Below are 16,587 nucleotides of genomic sequence, written 5' to 3'. Positions count from 1 at the left end.
TCAAATTCCCCATGTCTTTCTTGTACAGTGGCTCTGTGAGGTGGAGGGGACATTTTCTCTGGCGCCCGTTCCCTGTGATACACCTTCAGGGGGAAGGTCACTGCCAGAGGGACCGACCTTCCCTCTCCCTGACTCTGTGCCGTTGTTTGGGGAAACTTCGCTTCCTGCCAGGGAGGAGAGTGGGAAGACCTCTCTGCCTGGTGGGAGGTGCGCCCACAGTAAAGGGGCGGTAGGCCTGCTGCTGACGCCCGAGGGCGTCTGGGCCAGAGGTGCCAGGTACTTTCAGCCAAGCAAGTGCGTTAAATTTTACTGACCCTGTTAAGTCGGTCTACCGAGTATGTTTTTCAATCCACTGTCCTTGGTTTTGAAAACAGGGAACTTTTTTTCTCCCTCCCCCATGATTCTAGCAAAATATTGCCGTCAGGTCGGACTCCTGGAGATGGCGTGAATTTTCTTCCTTCTGAGCACCAGCTGGAGTCCTTCAGTGAGAAGCTCCTCGCCAGATGTCATTTTAAATCAGGAGTCCCTGCAGACACACACGCCTGGAAACTTCAGCCTCCTCGGGGCTTTTGCGATTCAATCTACAGAACAATTTCTGGAAGCGTTTCCACGCTGTGGCACGGCATATGGCGGGTGCTCGCCGCGGGCCAGGCTGGCGTCCACGTCAGTGTGAGTGCCGGTGCCCACAGCGGGGCCTCCGTGCCCCTCACTGTGGGGGGTGGCGGGGGGAAGCTTCAGTGCCAACATGCTGGGATCATTATGATGACGGTGGCATAGTGATGATGGGGACGATGTAGTCAGCAGGCCCCTTTCCAGGTTGAAATTTCTCTGTGTCGTCTCACATCGAGAGCTCAGCCAATGACTTGCAAGAGCCTCTCAGATGAGCCTTCTCCATGCTGTCCCTTTAATTAAATGGAAATTCTGATATTTGGTCTTTTCTCCCTGTTCGATCCGCTGCTGGAACTCCTGGTTACTAATGGCATGTGGTGTTTACAGGTGGCGCCTGGAGGGCCCTTCACGCGGAGGATGAGAGGAACAGGCTGGGATGGAATCGGGACATAGGGACATGGCTTTGCAAATATTTACCTGGGTGGCAGAGTTATGGGCATGGAGTAAGTGCTGGCTGTCCGCACTCCACTCTGGAAATGACACACGACAGCTCTCTGACAGTCGGGGGCCGGAGGGGGGACACAGGACATGGTCTGGTCTAGGCAACCGGTGGGCAGCACAAGGTTCGTAGGGGAAAGGGCAGGGCCCTGTGGGTGGGCAGGGGGAGGGGGCGGAGGAGGGCAAGGCTGGGGAGGGGACTGTCTTCAGCCACCATCCCCCCCTGCCGGTGTGACGAAGGGCTGATGGATCATTGTAATTAGCTCTCAGAATTTTAATTAGAGCAGTGATATAAATAATCACCCCAGCCCAGCGTCTCTAATGAGACCCCTCGGGCTCAGAGGCACAGACAGGCTTTTGTTAGGTGCCTTTCGAAGTGCGGCTGTTAATTAGGTGTCTCGCAGGCGGCGGGTGTCGGGAGAAACAACATTTACACTCTAAAATTAGACTCGTGGGGAGAGGTAGCCAGCACCAAGGACAGGACTCAGGAACAAGAACCCAGATGCCAGCGGGGTTCGGTTTGGTTGGTTTGGGTTGGGTTGGGTTGGTAGAACATGCAACATTACACAAGGTAGGACATGGCACTGCCAACATTCACACACTGGTCTTTTTGACCCAAAAACACTGCACTATTTCACACAAACAGGTGCATAGCTCATGTTGGCCATCTGGTCACAATGTTCTCCACAGTGTTGTTCTGGTGAACCAGCTGCTGGGGGGTTGTGTCAGAGACGGATCGTTCTTCAGATTGCCTCTTCTACTAAACCACAGAAATGACCAGAGTCCCAGGGATGGAATGCCACCAAAACCAGAGGCCATTGCTCCCCTCTGCAGGTCCTTTTACTTTTACCTGGGTTGCAATTTTCCTGTACATGATATCTGATATTGTTCATAGGATATATCAATAAAAGAAGACAGCTTTTCAAACTATTTCCAAAGTTGTTTAGTTAGAGAAGGATCAAAGATTTCCACCCCCCCAATACCTGTCATTCCTTTCTTCCTTTAGTAAAAGAATTCTATATGAGAACTTCCAATAACACCATCTTTCAGCCTCCCTTGCAGCTAGGTATAGTCATGTGACTAAATTCTGACCAATGGTGAGTAAGCTGAACTAATAGATGTCCATTCTAAGCTGTATCCTCAAAAGGGCCTTCTTACCTTTACCCGTTGCTCCAATTCCACTAGCTGGAATGTGGATTGTGATGGGTGGAGCTTCAGCAGCCATTCCGGATCATGAGTAGAAAGACACATATCTAAAAAGTGGTGGAACAAGACAGCGGAAAGAGCCTACCTAGGTTCTTGGTGATAGTGAAGTCACCTCGGGCTGCTATTGAAACTTCCAAAAATAACATCAACTGCCTACCTTGTTTAAGCACATCATTTTTATTTTGAGTGTTTTTAGTATGAGTAGCCAATGCTGCATCCTAACTGTTAAATATCATCTTAGCAAGGTTGCCCTACGTTTATCAAATAAAGTTTGTTCTTGTTGATTCCTGGGAAATCACTAAAATAGTATAAAAATTGCTATGTATGATTATGAACCCACAGGTAATTCAGAGGTTCCCAGACAGCTCACTGGAAAACAGACAGCCTTCCATGCTTAAAAAAAAAAAAAGATTTTTATAACCAAATAAGTTTGCGTTAGTCTACATACTATATCCTCCCTGTGAAGACTCATAATGTATGTTCAAAGCTCTCCGATGCCCTGTCCTTATTTTCCCTTTTATAAAACCTCTTGTCATGTATTCAACAGTATGGGAAGACCTGCATTACATCTTCGTGAATCATCACAAAGTCTCTAACTCACCGTCATGTCATAGAATGTTGTAGACAGTCCAGATGTTTTCTCATGTTCTTTCCGAATCACCATCTCATTTCTTCTTTTTCTGCCCCAAGAGGATCCTTGTTCTCTCTTCTGACACCATAGTGCAGTTTTCCAGTTTTGAACTTTATGTAAACTGTGTATATGCTTTTGAGTTTGACTTCTCTCATTTGCCATCTTGTTTCTGTGATCCATTCATCTGTTGGATGAAGCTTGGTTTACTCTTGTTCTTTGCTACATAGTATTCCACTCCCTGTCCATATCAAATGTGTCTGTCTTTCCCTAACAGTGACAATCTTTGGGATTGCTTCCCTTTAGAAAAGATTATAAATAAGATTGCTGTGAACATTCTTGGCACTATCTTTCACTAAGTATATAGATAGACTTCTACCATACACATACCCAGGAGAGGAATTGCTAGATTGTCAGTTATGTTTGATTTAAATAGACAACATCAAACAAATTTCCAAAGTTGCTATACTAGTGTACAACCCCTGCCTGCAGTGTAGGAGAATTTGAGTTTGTAATGTCAGATACTCTCATTTGAGTTATTCTGGTGAGGGTGACATAGGATCACATTGTCATTTTAATATTTGCTTATACCTGTTTTTACTGGGTTGTTTGCCGTTATTTTTATTTATTTATTTTTTACTTGTAAGGGTGCTTTACATTTACTGTGACTTGTTTCACTCTCTTCACATCATCTTCTGATGAACAGGATTTAAAAATTTTGATCAAGTCCATGTTTATGCATTTCTTTTATGTTTAACACATTTGTGTCATACCTAAGAAAAAAATTCTTTATCCCAGGTTTGCAAGCACATTCTTCCTTTACTTATGAAGTTTTATTATTTTACCTTTTTCATTTAGATTTTTAATCTACCTGAAATTGATTTTTTTTGCATGCTATCACATAAGGGTTACATGTTATTATTTTTATATAGAAATCAATTGGTTCAACACCATTAAGTAAAAAAAAAAAAATTCCCTCACTGTGCCGCATGGTTACCTTTCTCTACATCTCAGGTGTCCGTATATGCATAACCTGCTTCTGGAACCCGCTGTTATATTGGACTAATATTCTGTTCTGGGGCCAAACACTATACTCGCTTATTTACTGTAACTTTCTAAGCCCTTATATATAGCAAACCAATATCTCTATCTCATCTTATTAAAGAATGCCTTGGTCCTTCCTAGATTTTATTTTTGTTTTTTAAATTCCTAAAAAATTTGTCTTGAAATCTCTCAAAGTGAGTGCAAACTTTGAATTTTTCCTTGTTTTCTGTTTATTTTGCTTTAAGACATTTGTGTGTGTATGTATGTATGCGTATATATATATTATATATATATATTAGTGGTAGAAATTTGTTTATATTTTCATTATGAATTTATGCTCTCTTCACAAGGAACTGTCTGTGTCTCTATTCATCTGTTTTGCCTTGTTTGATAGTAACATAGTTACACAAATTTTCTTTTGTTAATGTTGCATTGACTATCTTCCTTATACTTTTACTTTCAAACTTTCAGTATCTTTAAACAGGGTGGGGCAAAGTAGGTTTACGGTTGTTCATATAGAAAATAATACAGTAATTAATCAATGATAATACAAGAATGACCTCTGTGTTTCCCGTACTCACAAGTATAAACCTACTTTGACCCCACCCTCTACTGCAGGGATCGGGAACCATTTTGGCTGAGAGAACCATGGACGCCACATATTTTAAAATGTAATTTCGTGAGAGCCATACAATGACCCCTGTACGTTATGTATTATCAAATAAAAATTTGGTGTTTTCCCAGAGGACAGCTGTGATTGGCTCCAGCCACCCGCAACCATGAACATAAGCAGTAGGAAATGAATGTATTGTAATACATGAGAATATTTTATATTTTTAATGTTATTATTATTTTTATTAAAGTTTTGTCTGCAAGCCAGATGCAGTCATCAAAAGAGCCACATCTGGCTTGCGATCCATAGGTTCCCGACCCCTGCTCTGCTGTATGCATATAACGTTTGTAAGCAGCATGTTGCTGTTTTTCCTGGGATCATGTAGCCCATTTACAGTTAGTGTAATTCAGATACATTCAGTCTTAAAATAACCATATGGGTAATACTTTCCTATTTGTCACAACTGACAACTGTTTCATTGCCTCTCCTTTCTTGGCTGTCTTAGATTCATTGAGTAGTTTTATAACATTCCCTTCCACCCCTCCCTTTTTGTTTGGTTGTTACAAACTGACTTGTTTTTTTGATTGTTTGTTTTTTAGTGGTTACCTTAGAGTTTACCCTCTGCATCCTTGATTTATCAAAGTTTAATATCACTTCGTTACTTAATCTCCTCTCAAACAATGCAAGGATCTCAGAATGCTCTAATTCCACCCATCCATCTCTCTCTTGACATTTATACTATTGTGTGCATATATTCTCATTTTATGTAGACATGTGTCTTAGCTTTTCCTGGAATGAAAGGCTGTTAAATATGAACGATCTGACATGTATTTGTTTGAAAATACTGTAGTTCACTTCCATTCTTGAAAATAGTCTCCTCACAGAAATCTCGATCGCCTGTAATTTTTCTTTCAACACTTTGATTGAGAATGTCACTGTATCGTCTCCCCTGTTATTGTTCCTGCTGTGAAACCACCTGTCAGTCTGATGTTGCCTCCTTCGAATGGAATGTGTCCCTCATTTTGATGGCCTGATCTCTTTCAGTGAGTCCTTGGAAATTCTAAGCTTGCCTTTTCTCCTCAGTGCTTTCTGTCTTGCTCCGAAACTCTAATTCACATAGTTCCTCAGAGTTTTCCTTTTGTCTTCCACCTTCTCTCTCCTATTTCTTCATCTCTCAGTCCTCTTGTAATTCTGGGCATCTCCTGATTTCAGTGTCAATGCTCTCAGTTCTCTTTTAGGTGTGATGAATCTACTGTTAAATCTGTTCGTTGACGGTTTCTATTGATCATTTTATAGGTATATATTTTAGTTTCTATTTGACTCTTTCTTATTATGGTCTTCATTTCTTCGCCAAAATTTTAATCTTGTTTTCTTTCGTAAACATAATAAATGGATCTTATAAAGTGGGTATCTGGTCATTTTTCATTTCTGGTTCTCCTGTGGGTTTATTTCTTATATCTTCTGATTTTCCTGGTTGTCATTAATGCTGTCCAGATTTCTTTTCTCCCTGGCTATTTTTTTTTAAATCAGGAGTTGGAAATTTTAATCCAAAACACTGTAGACATAACTTGTGGCCTCAAATGATGTTCGCTGTGTCCACAAAGATGAATGCCACTTTGGGCAAGCAGTTCAGGACACTGCCTATAGAATTTGTCCCGATACACTTTCAGAGACTTAAGATAATGTAAAGAAAGGCTTCGTCCCAGCGAGAGAGATAATTTGCTTACAACACCCCACTCGCTGCTAGCATGCCGCTCCAGGGTCTCAACACCAAGTAGACAGACTGACCAGGGATCCCCCACTGGACCCTCAACTGTGATGCGGTCCCTCCCGTCCTCCGAGACTCTTTACAATATCATTCAACTTCTTAGCCTCTCAGCTGTCTCTCTCGAGTCAACAGCCTCAGAGAAAGGAAACCCCAGACGCCAAGCTCCCTGCTATGAATTCCTTCTACTCCAGGATTTTACCTCCATACTTTCTCACTGCGTTCTTAGCTCACATTTTTCTGTCGGTATTTCTACAGGTCTTGTCTTTGTCTTCAGCAAGGAAAACCGATCCTGGTTTCCCAATCCATCATGCAAGGAGGCCATCCCTGTTTGACGTTCTTTAAGCCGACACGGACCAAACCCACTTCATCACAAACACAGCCTGTCCATGGACGCTGCATTAAGACACCGAAGAAAGTAGTTTTGGGAAATGAGGATGTAATTTATCTAGCATTTGTAATATGCTTTCTGCATGGCCTTTTTTTTTTTTTTTTTTTTGGATAAAAGAAATGATCCCAAATTATCATACATACCATTTCACTGTCTGAGAAAATGCTAAAGGAGATAAACATCAGTTTTTTTTTTCTTAATGAACTCAGGCTCCTGGTAATTATACTGCTTTTCACATTTTAATAATGATATAGATTCCTATTCACAGTTTTATCTATTATTATTGAGTTCTACTTCATTCACCATCCATCTGCTGAGAAAATACTGAATATAATTCCTTTTAATCAACGAACCAGAGCCATGCTTGTTAGGCATTAGTTATTGTGTTTCGGAAATGGTTGCTCTGCCCAGGGACGCCTTGGCTTATTCAACCCCAAACGTTTACTGAACGCTGTACTTGCGCCATGAATTGTCCTCGGGGATCACTGTTGGATAAACACGTGTGTTTAGGGTTGCTCGTTGGTATTTTGCCTTGGTGCGGGGCAGCGCCGTGTGTGTAGTTCTGTGGAAGGCTGCGGGTGCTCGCCCTCTGGGCGGCAGATGGCAAATAGCGAATCGCCTGCCTCCATCGGGAGGGGCGGCTGTTTGCTATAGTTAAGGTGACCAATCGTCCTCCTTTAGGGAGGACAGTCCTTGTTTTGTAAGTTTCGTCCTCCCTCGAAAAGTGTCCTCCTACATGTCCTCCTTTTTGATATTGGAAGACTAATCTGTAAATGTCCGTATTCGATCGATGCAGAGTCCACCCATTGCGTGTGATGTGACGTATTTGTATCTAAATGAGCACTTTTTTCTTACAATTAGTATTAAAAATTAATAGGCATGTGAGCATAATGACAATATAAAATATTACAAATGTTTTTATTTTGCATTTATCATATTATAGTCTATTATTGTTGCAATGAATAAAATGTTTCTTTTATTTATGATATTGTTTTCTTCCATTTATTTTTATCCTCCTTTTCATTGTAAAAGAAGTTGGTCACCTTACTGTTGTTTGCCGGGGAAGGGGTATTTCCGTCCTGCCTGTTTGGCTAGGGGGTGACCTGAGAGTCTGGTGAGTCCGGAGAGTGACTTCGGTGAGTCCAGAGTCCTGAGGGGCTTGGGAGCCCTGCTGAGGCTGGTGGGGGTCTGTGAGTCGGGAGTGGGTCAGGGCTTTGGGAGCCCTGAGTGAGAGGTAAGCTGTCTTCCTGCCTGATTGCTTGTCTGCCGTTACAAGACTTTAATAAACGGAATGGGCCACTATTTTCTGGCTCCACAGTCCCTTTTCCGTCTGCCCGAATCCCATGAGAACCTGCCTGGCCATGTTGGCAGCCACTGGCCTTACAGTCACCATTGTTCATTTGGTCCCAGTGGAGGCCAATGCACAGTGCAGCTCTCACCGTCGACTTTCAGGTAAAGAGGTCCAGTGTCACACGAGTCATTGGTGAAAGAGAAGATGCCCACCTCCTAGTCTCAGGTTCACACTGGGGTCAGGAGACAGTATTTGGAATGACGAGCCCCATATCATGTATCCTCTTGTGTTCTATAAACGGTTAAATTTTATTTTCCAGCTCCCCATCATTTCTGTTGAGCGCACAAGACCACGACTCTGAAAGCTGAGCATTCAGACGGTGTGTTCTAATTGAGCCTCGGGCCACGGGGCGGGGGTGGATGATGATGAGTTTTGGGGGTGGACAGGGGCAGGGGGGGGTAGTGCAGGGTGCATCCGGTGGGTGATGGAGACACAGACATTAACGCCTGAACATCTGCTTCAGTGGCTCTGGGCCTCGCCTTTGTGTGGTTTTAGCTTACTTCCGGGTTTTTTAGTATAACCATTGTTATGTTGATTATACTACAAAACAGAAGATTGGAAGATACATCCTTTGTTCTCTGGTGGCTGCATCTGTGGGGTGTATTATACCGTCGATTTGAAAGAATAATCCCTTTGCTGCCAGAACTTTTGATCTGAAGAGACAGGTTGACAAACACCATCAGAGAATAGAAATACAGGTGTTGGCTTTGCTAGGAGCCGCTGGCTACCTGCCTCTGATGTTGGCTCTGATTCCTGGGGACCGGCGGCTGAGGTGTCTGTTGATCATAGGTTGGAGCTTTCTGCTGCAGCGTTTGTCATACGTGGGCATTGCACCAGGTTTGGGGGACGCAGAAATACAAGTGGGTCACTTCACCTGTGCCCTAGAAAAGCCCTCAGACGCATGGTCCAGGTGGGCAGGTGTCCACTGATGCTTGGCTTGTTACAGTGGGATTGGGTGGAGGGGATTAGGACAGAAGTAAATCACAGAGTAGACAGGCACACAACGGGGTGTTTGCATCGGTGAAAATGAACTCAGCTAGGTCAGCATGCATCAGCCCAGATAAATCTTTTAAACAGGATGTTCATTTTAAAATGAAGATGCAGGAGAAAAGAGAGAGGAGTCATGGTCTACATGTATCATCTGTATGTGTCTGCATTGAGTCTCTATGATAATGGCTTGCCATGGCTAAAACACAGTACGCAGACCTGAGGCGTTGGTATGGTGCAGTATTTATAGCATATGGACACTGGTGGGAAAGGGTCAACCCCGCTTCAGTGCAGTGGGGATGCCTGGACAAAGGAATAGTGAGGAGCCACTGAGCCATTTCACCCGCAGGTGTTGTAAAGTCCCAAAGGCTACAGAATTAATATTAATATTTTAGGAGGCTTGGAGAACATTTTATTAATTTGGATTAAGGTGTGCAGAGAAATTGTGAGAATAGTCTCTGTACTGTGTGATTGGCATAACCAGGATGGCCCTTGGCATTGTATTGTAAATGCAAGGGGAGGAAAACATGGATTCCCAGACATTCCACCACACCTGTGGGGAAAGGGGTGAATGGCTAGCCAGGTGCAGGAAGAGAAAAGCCAAAATAAACCTTTTCTTATAGCAATGAGTCATTTTGCGGGCATTTGTCCCCACCGAAACTACCTCTCCTATGTAAATGTGTGTGTGACTCTGGACAGAGAGATAGCAGATAAACACTAGATAATATAGGAATGCCTTTAATATGTAAAGAGACATCTTTCTACCATTGTGTTGGCTTGTAAACTTTGTTTTCCCCAAAATGATGTATAGCTTGCAAATTGAACGTGGTCCTATCATGTTAAAGGACATATGACTATAACCAATAGTGGTAAGGGGCTCCTAATTGCAATTTTTGCTTCTGTACTTCCCACTTACAAAACTATAAAAACTAAGTAGAACAAAGGGCCGGCTCGCTCTCCCTCAGATTTCTGTTGGAGCTGCCGCCGCTTGGCCAAGCTAGACAATAAAGCTTTGGTGTGTAAACTACGGACCTTATTTCTGTCTTTCATGTTTTGGGTCCCTAGATTTCTGTTGGAGCTGCCGCCGCTTGGCCAAGCTAAACAATAAAGCTTTGGTGTGTAAACTACGGACCTTATTTCTGTCTTTCATGTTTTGGGTCCCTCCGTATTTGGATTAACAATAGGACCTGGAAAGGGTCCTCGGGGACCTTCCCCCTGGTGCAGACATGCCCCCATGCAGCCCAGAGGCACACATGTGCAGACTGCCCAGCTTTGGCTCCGTGAGGGGCGGCTCGGGGCCAGAGCTGCCTTGCCTGAGGTCACCTCATGGCGGCAGCCCACACTCAGAGACGGAGGGAGGCTGGGGAGGCTGGGTCTGGGCTGGAGCTGGCTTTGCAGTTGAACTTCCTGCTCTGCTCAATGCTGCCTTCTCCATCCCTCCCACAGGTGTGAACCGACCCCTGATAAACTTCCCGTTTATGACTGAGTGTCCACCGCCCTGTCTCTCCTGCAGCAAACCACATTAGGAATAATTTATTTCCTAAAGGCATTGTACAGAGAAGTGAATTGGGCTGCGGACATTCACAGGCTCCTTGTGGAGCTGAAAGCGTTCCTGCTTTACTTTGTCACAGGCTATGGGCTGTGGCAATCAGGGAGGCCCCTCTAGGTGAGCATATGCTGATGTTGGTTTTCCTTTTATTATGCTGAAGAAGGTCAGTTTTGCTGGGGGAAGTTCATCCTTCAGAACCTGACCTTCGCATCCGAATTCTGACCATGTGCATCCAGGCTCGCCAGTGAGGTGGATGTGTGAATACTTTGTGTGTGTGTGGGGGGGGCATAAGCACCTGAGCCTGAGCTTCACACCGGTTCTTCTTTTGTCATCCTTGTCACCACCATCATCGCCAGTGGAGACTTCCAAAAACACAAGGGCAGGGCAGTGGGAAGAAAGTGGCAGAGGGTGTGTGTGCACATGTGTGGGCATGTGAGGATTTGTGTGCATGTGTGTATGCATGTGTGTGTGTGTGTTTGTGTGTGTGTGTATGCGTGTATTATAATTCACAGATATATAAAGTATATTCACCTTCTCGGGCTGCCTTATCAAAACACCACACAGACTGGGTCATTACCCCACAGACATTTATTTCCACCAGTTCCGGAGGCTGGCAGTTCAAGATCAAGGCCACAGCCGATTCTGTTCCCAGTGAAGTCCTCTGTCCTGGCTGCAGATGGCTGTCTTCACGGGGTTCACTTGGGACAGAGGGTGTACACGCAGGGACAGAGCTCTGGTGTCCCTTCCTAAAATGACACTAATCCCAGGAGGCCAGGGCCCTACTTTGTGAATTCACTTAACCCTAGTTACCCCCTCAGGGGCCCCGTCTCCAACAAAGCCACGCGCTGGCTGAGGGATGGGACTTCCCATTCGAATTTTGGGAGGCCATGAACACTCAGTCCGCGTCACAGAAGATTCAGTGGGAGGCACTCGGAAGCAGCCTGTCAAGCGTCTGGCTGTCTACGCGAAAGGTTTCACGGGAGGAGAGCGGGGTGAGTCAGAGGGGACGCCTGCGGCACCTTCTCTGCTACCTCATGGATGAAGACAAGGGCAATGCTAAGTGCAAGAATGAAGTTCTTCTTGGCCAAGTTCCTTGTTCAGGTCCAGCGGGGACACGGTTAACAGAGACCAGCAGGGACAAGAGCTGTGACCTGTGATGACCCAGGGGGGTCTCACGGTTCTCGAGGTTTCCCTGGAGGTGTCCATCGGTCACTCCTACATCTTTTAGGCTCTGTTGTGGCAAGTTTATGAGAATCATTGTGTTTATCATTTATTTGGCTAAAACTAATGGACCAATGACAAACAGCTCAGCGTTTTCTCCCCCGTTGAATAATGAATATTAATGAGCCTGTCAAGGAGGGCCTGGCGCTCATTACTGACCACGGCACTGACTCATCCCCATGCCAAGGCCTGCAGGGGCTGCCGCGGCTTTTGGAAAAGAAGCGTAGGGGCGGGTGCTCCCCGAGAGCGGAGCATTCTGTCCGGTGCACCATTGTTTCTCGCTGGTTCGGGGGCTCAGCCACGTGCGCTACCGGGCACTAAGTCCTGGTTCCCCGGGCCTGACTGGACCTCGGACCTTCCCAGGGTGTCACGGGCCCATCGCTCAGCCTTTCGGCAGCTGATCTGAGTATGCCTGCACTTTGGAAACGCGTCACCAGTCGGCGTCAGGGACTTGGCCAAGGGCCGCTGTAGTGCCCTCTTTGGAGACATATGGTGGTGTCTGCATTTCTGACGGTGCCAACATATGGACACTGGGTTTCTCCTCCCGAGAGGGGGGCTGGTGAGCCGCAAACCCCGGGACCGGGGTCCTGCATGGACCAGCAGCGCCCTCCTCAGCATCGAGTGGCCGGCTCTGAGCCTTCTTTGGGTCCCACGAACACCCAGGCTGCCGTGCCCAGAGACACGGGGTGTGGCCTCAGGTGGTCACACTTGCAGATGCCACTGCACTCTATTTTACAGGACTTCAGAAGAAAAAAAAGCTTCCTTATGTGCAAAAGGGAACTGACTTGCTGGAAGTAGGAAGAAGTCAAATTATCTCATATTAGCAGGCCGCTGTTTTTAATCCACATTAATCTGGAATTAATGAGAACGGGCAAAGAACTTGATAAAATATTAACATTTTTATGTGACCGTAAGGAAGGACGCCCTCCCCGCCTTCCCTTCGGCCACTGCTTCAAAGGACCACATGGGATCAAACAGACCGACAGGGCCTCCCTCCCTTTCTGGTCTGTTCCCCTCACGTGGGGTTCCCACACGGGGTGCTCAGCGGAGAGTCACTGCTGCGTCCAGTCTTTCTTTCTTAAAAAAAAATTTTTTTAACCAAAGGAAAACACGAAAAGCATTTATGAATTTGGCCTGACACTGTGGTCACCTGCTTCCAGGTGAGACCAGTTCCTACCACGTTCCCGCAGTAGAATTTACACCAGTGTCTGGGCAGGAGACAGAGGCAGAGACGGGGGCCACAGGAATGAGTCAGTGGACCCGCTTCCGCGCACGTTGAGGTGGTGTTTACAGTCCACAGTCCACACTCGTTCTGACACTCATTTCGTGAAGCCTTCCGCGTTGCTCTGAATTCCCACCGGGAAACCCATTTATTTCAGTAGTAATCTTTTAACTGTGTTTCTTGTTCCTGGGAAGAATGACATTTCAACACCAATCCATTGTGCACAGGCAGGTCATTGAACTAAATATTTGGGTTGCTGTTCTTTCTTTCTCTATCCTTAGAGAGTCAGAAAACATTTTTTTTTTAAGTGAGAGGAAGAGAAATAGAGAGACAGATTCCCACATGTGCCCCGACCAGGATCCACCCAGCAACCCTCTTCTGTGGCTGATGCTCTGCCCATCTAGAGCCATGCTCTCAACTGAGCTACTTTTAGCACCTAAGGCAGAGGTTCCACAGAGCAATCTTCAGTGTCTGGGGCTGATATGCTCTAACCAATTGAACCATAGCTGTGGGAGGGGAAGAGAGAGAGAGAGAGAGAAAGAACAGAGAGAGGGAAGGGTAGAGAAGCAGATGGGTGCTTCTCCTGTGTGCCCTGACCAGGAATCAAACCTGGGACTTCCACACTCCGGGCTGACGCTCTACCACTGAGCCAACTGACCAGGGCCCAGAAAACATTTGGATTGGGAGTGGAAGAAGGGCAAAGGAGAAATCCATTACACCAAGGGTTGGGAACCTATGGCTCACGAGCCAGATGTGGCTCTTTTGATGGCTGCATCTGGCTCTCAGACAAATCTTTAATAAAAAAAAAATAATGTTAAAAATATAAAACATTCTCATATATTACAATCCATTCATTTCCTACCGCTCATGTTCATGGTTGCAGGTGGCTTGGGTCATGAGCGTTGTAAAGTGTTTGGTGCCGTAGTCACACAGACCTGCTGGCAGGGCCGGTGCAGTCCAATCCAAACACTGACAGCATCGGCTGGCCCTGCAGGCAGGTCTGTGTGACTACAGCACCAAACACTTCACGATGCACATGACCCAAGCTTTTAGTGACATTTCTCCACCAGGGATGGTGCCTGTTGTTGAGGGAAAAGCTTTTGTAAATAAATCAGATGCTTACTCACGTAACCAAAGTATGTTCTACACATTGTCAACATTTTTTCCTTATACCCCCCTTTTTTTGGGGGGGTGCCGTCATTAGTTTCTTCAGCTGTTGTAATCAAAGATCACAGGCGGCTTAACCACCAGGGACCTACCCTCTCTGTCTGGAGCAGGGATCCCCAAACTACGGCCCACGGGCCGCATGCGGCCCCCTGAGACCATTTATCCGGCCCCTGCCGCACTTCCGGAAGGGGCACCTCTTTCATTGGTGGTCAGTGAGAGGAGCATAGTTTCCATTGAAATACTGGTCAGTTTGTTGATTTAAATTTACTTGTTCTTTATTTTAAATATTATATTTGTTCCCATTTTGTTTTTTTACTTTAAAATAAGATATGTGCAGTGTGCATAGGGATTTGTTCATAATTTTTTTTTTATAGTCCAGCCCTCCAACGGTCTGAGGGACAGTGAACTGGCCCCTTGTGTAAAAAGTTTGGGGACCCCTGGTCTGGAGGCTGCTGTCTGAGACCAGGTGTCGGCAGGGTGGGTTCCTTCCAAGGCCATTAAGGAGTCTGTCCCCCCTCCCTACCCCCAGCGCCAACGGTCTGATGGTAGTTACGGACCTTCTTTGACTGGTGGTAGCACAACTGCTGTTAGCCTCGTGTGTGTGTGTTTGTGTGTGTGTGTGTTTGTGTGTGTGTGTCCGAATGTCTCCTTTTAACAAAGACAGGAGTCCTGTTGGATTCAAGCCCACCCTAATAACCTCATTGTAATTTCTGTAAAAACCCCCACCTCTAAATAAGGTCCCCCTGTGAGGTTCTAAGGTGTTCCTTTTTGGGGGGAAAACACAATGGAACTCATAACAGGTTGTATTAGACTTCTGTAATGTCTGACTTTGAGGGGTATCAGAATACCTTGTCCCAAAATATACCTTCATGACCTGTGGGATATTTGAGCTGAAAGCCACGGAGAACCAGCAGATGCAGAAAACGGCTCTAACAGACATGGCACTGGTCTGCTCCCTACAACTTGCCCTCCCCCCCACCCAGAAGACCACCCCGCCCCTCTTCCTCTGTTGGTATTTAGGCCCAAGCTCTAACCACTCTTTTGGGTCACTCCTGGTTGGGTGTCCCCATGTGTCTGCACGATGCACCTGTTGGTAACCTCTGTTTGTCTCTTGTTAATCTGTTTTTGGCCAGCCTCCTTTGCAGAGCCCCAACCAAGAACACAGAGGGTAGAAGGAAAACTTATTGTTCCTCCTCAATAGTTTCTTTAAATGATAGGGGGAAAGGCTCAAGCCTGGATGAGCACATTTTACCTGCAGCAGTGAGGACCCAAGGGGAAACAGCATCCTCTGTCCCACTGCTGGGCGGACAGCCACCGCCCACTTCTGGCTGGATCCAATTTCTTCCTGGCTTTTCTAGACCCTCCCCACCTGTTCAGGTAGAGTTGCTCTGGAGAGCAAGCATCAGCCAGCAAGCGAAGCCCCCATGATTCCCCGTGTTAGTGGAGGGAAGCCTCCCCAATGATCCCTGCCTGCGTGGCTTCTTCCCGGACTGCAGGCTCAGGAGAATTAGGATTTGGACCATGCTCTGCTATCGTGTTGTGCTTTGCAAAATTACAGATTTTGCAAAGCACAGCACAGACCCGTCCAAAAGCAATGGTTATAATTAAAGTGTCTTTAAACTTGATTTCCTAGTGGCAAATGGACTGTGACTGGTGCCATGCTGGAGAACGTGGCCTGCACCTTCCTGGGTGGAGTTTACATATAATGATGTGTCCCCATAGGATAGAGCAGGCTGGGGCAGTGGACCAGGCATTGACTGGGCAGCTCAAAGACATCAGTAGGCTTTGGGAGGAGAAATGGCAGGGAGAGAACAATTAGGGGTAGAGACAGAAAATTAAAAGACGCCCTGGAAATGAAGAGCCTCATCAAAGCTGCTGGAGATGGGAGAGCTGATGGAGGTGGGAGAGGTGATGGAGGTGATGAGGTGGGGGAAGTGATGGAGGTGGGGGAGGTGATGGGGTGATGGAGGTAGGGGAGGTGATGAAGGTGGGGGAGGTGATGGGGTGATGGAGGTAGGGGAGGTGATGAAGGTGGGGGAGGTGATGGGGTGATGGAGGTGGGGGAGGTGATGAAGGTGGGGGAGGTGATGGGGGTGATGGAGGTGGGGGAGGTGATGGAGGTGATGGGGGTGATGGAGGTGATGGAGGTGATGGGGGTGATGGAGGTGATGGAGGTGATGGGGGTGATGGAGGTGATAGAGGTGGGGGAGGTGATGGGGTGATGGAGGTGGGGGAGGTGATGAAGGTGGGGGAGGTGATGGGGGTGATGGAGGTGGGGGAGGTGATGGAGGTGATGGGGGTGATGGAGGTGATGGAGGTGATGGGGGTGATGGAGG

The sequence above is a fragment of the Saccopteryx leptura genome, chromosome 3, assembly GCF_036850995.1.
Source record: "Saccopteryx leptura isolate mSacLep1 chromosome 3, mSacLep1_pri_phased_curated, whole genome shotgun sequence".
NCBI lineage: Eukaryota > Metazoa > Chordata > Mammalia > Chiroptera > Emballonuridae > Saccopteryx > Saccopteryx leptura.
Note: the sequence above shows the minus strand (reverse complement) of the source record.